The sequence below is a fragment of the Miniopterus schreibersii genome, assembly GCF_964146895.1.
Source record: "Miniopterus schreibersii genome assembly, chromosome: 9".
NCBI classification, from domain to species: domain Eukaryota; kingdom Metazoa; phylum Chordata; class Mammalia; order Chiroptera; family Miniopteridae; genus Miniopterus; species Miniopterus schreibersii.
Window position 1 is genome coordinate 60,852,491 of NC_138118.1, and position 6,228 is coordinate 60,858,718.

Consider the following 6,228-nt stretch of genomic DNA (forward strand, 5'->3'; position numbering starts at 1 on the left):
AGGGAGTATGCCTGAAAAAAACCTCCTCGTGGTTGCCAGTGTTTCATTGTCACCTTACAGTATGTAGGCAGAAAATGTGACGGTTGCCCATTTTCAGCGAATACCAGTTTTATAAAGAAGTAGTAAGTAAAAGCACATGCCAGCCCTGGTTGGGTGGCTCAGTTGGTTGGTATGCCAAAAAGTTGTGGGTTTGAGGCAACCAATGGATGTGTCTCACACATCGATGCTTCTCTCTCTCCCCGTTCTCTCTCTCTCAAATCAGTAAAAACATATCCTCAGGTGAAGGTTTTTAAAAGAATCAGATGCCAGTTTCTCCCCTGTCACACATGCAGGAAAAAATAAATGGGGGAAAAAAGACCCTTCTGCTTCTGTTGTGTGTCTGATTCAGTCTTAGGGTATATTATGTTATATAGGATGTCCCAAAAAATGTATACACACACTTTGAATAATTATAAAGGCAATGTTTGTTAAAATACATTTTATTTTCAAAATTGAGCCATCAGCTGTTAAAGTGTGTATACATTTTTGGGGGGCACCCTGTATGAATGATAGACACAGGGCTAAATAGTTGTCCTTTGAAGGCCCCAGAGGCTTCCCTTTCTTTGTGTCACGGGCCGCTCAGGCAGTAGTGAACCTATAGACACCTTTCCAGAGTGGTATTTAAAGTGCATACAATAAAACACACAGGACTGCAAAGAAAAGCAATTACATTCAAATGCAATTATCAAAATAGTCTTTTAAAAGTAAGTTTGTGCTATAGTAATATAGTCATGTAATGTGTGCTACATTATTAACACATTAAGTAACAAGATGTAGCATCCTTCCTTCAAATAGTGATGAGCATAAATGTTATTTCAAGATACCTGAAACATTGCAATGAAATAATGAAAATAACTATTTCCATTAGTAACAAAGTCACAAGTACTACTAATGCTTTTGAGGCAAAACTACTTTCTACTTTCATTGAATTCTACTGAGGGACATGCTAAATCCCATTTGAAATCAAGATTTTTCTCTTTCCCGGGGTCATAAGCTACTGGGATTCTACCCATGGACTACTTTGGTTAAGAATTCTGCCATAGTTACCTTATGACCAGGTAGGTAGGGGTAGGATTTTTTATCTAGTGACATTTTCGGTGTCAATCTTTGGGAAAGAGAAGAGCCTCACATGTGAAATCAGAATTTAGAATGAAGACCTAAAAGAGAGAGCCTTGGGCTATTTCCAGGACTTCTGTCTTAGGTTTGAGAATCTTGTGTTAAGAATTCACTACGAACAACCATATGTTGCCAAGCTGGATAACCTGGATGAAATGGACAAATTCCCAGAAAAATACAACCTTCCAAAACCCAATCAGGAAGAGTTAGAAAGCCTGCATAGGCCGATAATTGCTGATGAAGTTGAAGAAGTAATCAAAGGGCTCCCAGCACACAAAAGCCCTGGCCCAGATGGCTTCACAGGGAAGTTTTACCAAACATTCAAAGAAGAATTAACACTTACCCTCCTCAAACTATTTCAAAAAACCCAAGAGGAAGGCACACTTCCAAACTCTTTTTATGAGGCCAGTACTAACCTAATTCCAAAACCAGATAAAGACCCTACAAAGAAAGAGAATTACAGGCCAATATCCCTAGTGAACACAGATGCTAAAATCCTCAACAAAATATTAGCAAATCGGATCCAGCAATATATTAAAAAGATCATACACCATGACTAATTGGGATTTATTCCAAGGATGCAAGGCTGGTACAATATTCACAAATCAATAAACGTGATACATCACATAAACAAACTGAAAGACAAAAATTACATGATCATATTAATAGATGTGAAAAAGGCATTTGATAAAATCCAACACCCATTTTTGATAAAAACTCTCAGCAAAGTGGGAATAGTGGGATCATACCTCAACATAATAAAGGCCATATATGACAAACCTACAGCCAACATCATACTCAATGGGCAAAAACTAAAACCATTTCCCCTAAGAACAGGAACAAGACATGGGTGTCGATTTTCACCACTCTTATTCAAATAGTACTGGAAGTCTTAGCCACAGCAATTAGACAAGAAGAAAACATCCATATTGGAAAGGAGGAAACAAATCTGTCATTATTTTGCTGATGATATGATATTGTACATAGAGAATATTAGAGACTCCACCAAAAAAATGACTGGATTTAATAAATGAATTCAGCAAGGTAGCAGGATACAATATTAACATCCAGAAATTGATGGCATTTTTATACACCAACAATGAGCTCTCAGAAAGAGAAACTAAAAAAAAAATCCCATTTACCATTGCAACTAAAAAAATAAGATACCTAGGAATAAACTTAACCAAAGATATAAAATACCTTTACTTGGAAAACTACAGGACACCGAAAAAAGAAATAGAGGAAGATATAAACAAATGGGAAAGTATACCATGTTCATGGATTGAAGAATTAACATCATTAAAATGTCCATACTATCCCAAGCAGTCTATAAATTCAATGAAATCCCTATTAAAATACCAACAGCATATTTCACAGATCTAGAACAAACACGTTGAAAATTTATATGGAACCAAATAGCCACCCCAAATACACACCTCAAATAGCCACAGCAATCTTGAGAAAGGAGAACAAAGTTGGAGGGATCACAATACCAGATATCAAGTTATACTACAAAGCCACTATAATCAAAACAGCCTGGTACTGGCACAAGAACAGGCATATAGATCAGTGGAAGAGAACAGAGAACCCAGAAATTGACCCAAGCCATTATGGTCAATTAATATTTGATGAAGGAGGCAAGAACATACAGTGGAGTAAAGACAGTCTCTTCAATAAATGGTGTTGGGAAAATTGGACAGGTACATGCAAAAGAATGAAACTAGACCACCAACTTACACCATACACAAAAGTAAACTCAAAATGGATAAAAGACTTAAATGTAAGACATGAAACCATTAAAATCCTAGAGGAAAACATAGGCAGCAAAATCTGAGCCATCTCTTATAGCAGTATGTTTGCTGGTACATCTTCTAGGGCAAGAGAAACTAAGGAGAAAATAAACAAATGGAACTGCATCAAAATAAAAAGCTTTTGCACAGCAACAGAAACCATCAACAAAACGAAAAGGGAGCCCGCTGTATGGGAGAACATATTTGCCAATGACACATCTGATAAAGGGTTAATATCCAAAATATATATGGAACTCATACAACTTAACAAAAGGAAGACAAACAATCCAATTTAAAAATGAGCAAAGGACCTAAATAGACACTTCTGCAAAGAGAACATATAAATGGCTAAGAGACATATGAAAAAATGCTCAAAGTCACTAAGCATCAGAGAGATGCAAATTAAAGCCACAATGAGGTATCACTTCACACCTGTCAGAATGGCTGCCAGCAACAAATCAACAAATAAGTGCTGACGAGGGTGTGGAGAAAAGGGCACCCTAGTACACTGCTGGTGGGAATACCAACTGGTGCAGCCACTGTGGAAAACAGTATGGAGTTTCCTCAAAAGATTAAAAATTGACCTGCCATTTGACCCAGTGATCCCACTTCTAGGAATATATCCTAAGAAACCCGAAACACCAATCACAAAGAACTTATGCACCCCTATGTTCACAGCAGCACAGTTTACAATAGGTAAGATCGGAAACAGGCCAAGTGCTCATCAGTAGGTGAGTGGATAAAAAAGCTGTGGGACATTTACACCATGGAATACTATGCAGCTGTAAAAAAGAAGGATCTTTTCTCCTTTGGGACAGCATGGAGGGAACTGGAGAGTATTATGCTAAGTGAAATAAGCCAGTCAGAGAAAGACAATTACTACATGATCTCATTTATATGTGGAATATAATAAACAAAATAAACTGATGAACAAAGTGGATCCAGAGATATAGAAGCATGGAACGGACTGAGGGATCTCAGAGGGAAGGTGGGGAGGGGGAAGAGGGTGGGGAGAGATTAATCAAGAACTTACATGTTTATAAGCATAACCCATGGACACTGACACTGGTCTGGGGAAGGCCTGGGGGTGGGGTAGAGGGGAGCAATGGGGGTAAAAAGGGGATATCTGTAATATTTTCAACAATGAAGATAAAAAATAAATAAATAATTAATTTTAAAAAAAATGAATAAACCAAATTGGGAGGCTGGGAAAAGAAGATGAAGGGATTAAGAAGTACACATGGGTAGTTACACAATAGTAACAGGGATATAAAGTATAGCATAGAAAATATATTCAATAATATTGTAATAACTATGCATAGTACCAGATGGGTACTAGATTTATCAGGGTGATCACTTTATAAGTTATATAAATGTCTAATCACTATGTTGTTTAAAAAAAAAAAGAAAAAGAAAAAAACCAAAACAATCCTGGATAGTGGTGAAGACATAAAACTATGCTCCGTGGACTCGAGGTCTGAAGCCAGGCTTCAGTGCGTTTTCCCGTGTATCACAAAGTGAATAAACCATAAATTGCAAACAAGGTTACCTCGTTGTGTGCTATTCTCCACATCTGTTTCCCTTTTGCTATTCCCAGGTGTTTTTTGGTTTTGTTTTTTAATTTACATTCTCAATAACTCGGCCTGGTTTCAGCTGAAATCAAAGGGTTTAAGCCTGCAGGTTGGAGGATGCGCTCCGCATAGCAAAACACGGCTGCTGTGCAGACTCCCTCTTCTTCCCTTGCCCATGGCAAACGTCACTAATTTATTCGAACCGTGTTTCTCACCAAGCCTAGATTTGTCCTCACAATCATTTCAAACAACAAAAGGGAAGTAAGTCCTGAGGGAGCCACTGACAGATCTCAACTCAGGATGAAGTCTAGTCACCATTTTACTGCAAGGCCACCAAGGAGAACAATGCCCTGGAGTTTAGGACAGAGGCGTTTGTGGTAAAGAATCAGGACTTTCAAGTCCAGCAAAACCTACCTAACCTGAACTTCAGGCAAGCTTGGAGTCACCTCAGTTTAATTTTGTTAACATCACCAGTAAGCTCCCTCAGACTTGACCTCCTAATTCCCTCATGACTATGTGAAGAGTGCTATAGCTCCATTCTGTTTTCTTTCTGAGTGTTGCTAAGGAAACAACTTCTGCAGAAGTAGGCCCCTCATTACCCCATCCCACCACCATGCTAGGGTTAAGAATCACCATTTCTCACAGGCAAATGGGGAAGAGAGATATTTTCTGGCTTGGAATTCAGGAGCCTTTTTACTCCATTGTAAGAGGTTGGAGGAGACTGGTTATTAATTTTTATAGTATATACCAGTTATTGAATTTTCCTGTTTTTCTTTTTTATTGAATTTATCGGGATGACCTTGGTTAATAAAATTATATATGTTTCAGGGGTACGATTCTATAATACATCATCTGTATGTTGTATTGCGTGTTCACCACCCCAAGTCAAGTCTCCTACCATCACCATTTATCCCCCTGTACCCTCTTCTAACTCCACCCACCCTCTTTCCCTCTGTAATCACCATGAATTTCATAATATAGCTGAGCAATCTTTTGAGATACCTGGGTTTATAGGCTACACCAAGAACATAACCCTGGGTTTATGTTATCTCATGGGAAAATGGTTTCTGACAAATAATCAAGTTACCCAATAAAAACAAACTTGTTCTGGGACTTGTTTGTGTGCTGGCAACTCTTTACACCTGGCATGAAACAGTGTTTCTCAAATAATGATGTGTAACTAGTTTACAATTAGAAACTTAATGGTTCTTAGGCAAAATTTCAGAAATAATAATACCTTTTGTCAATGCTTCTCAAAAGATGTGCAGTGAAGGACAGGTTTTTCTTTGACTTTCAAAGTACAGTGGAAATAAATTACCAGGAAATGAAGCAAATGAAGTGAAAAACCAGACATACAAAATACAAGCCCAAATCTTGTATTATTTGATTCAACAAACGTAAAATTACTTTGTCAATTTTCTATAATAGTTTCTAAATGCCTACTCTCAAATTTTCTTACTTATCTCACCATGGACCAGAAACAAAGAGTTCACTGACTGAAAGTTCTGATTGGAGCACACTGTCAGTGGACAGCCTTTCATGATTGTACTTCTAACTCTTTAAAGTTCTCTACAGTGTTATCATGTGCAATATTCCCAGTCACTCGTGAAATAAGTGACTCATGATTATTGCCATTTTATGTACTATATGATAGGGAGTAGTCCCTGCATATCTTTTTTATTTTCTTCCTCTCCCTACCTCTGTTTCAAAAA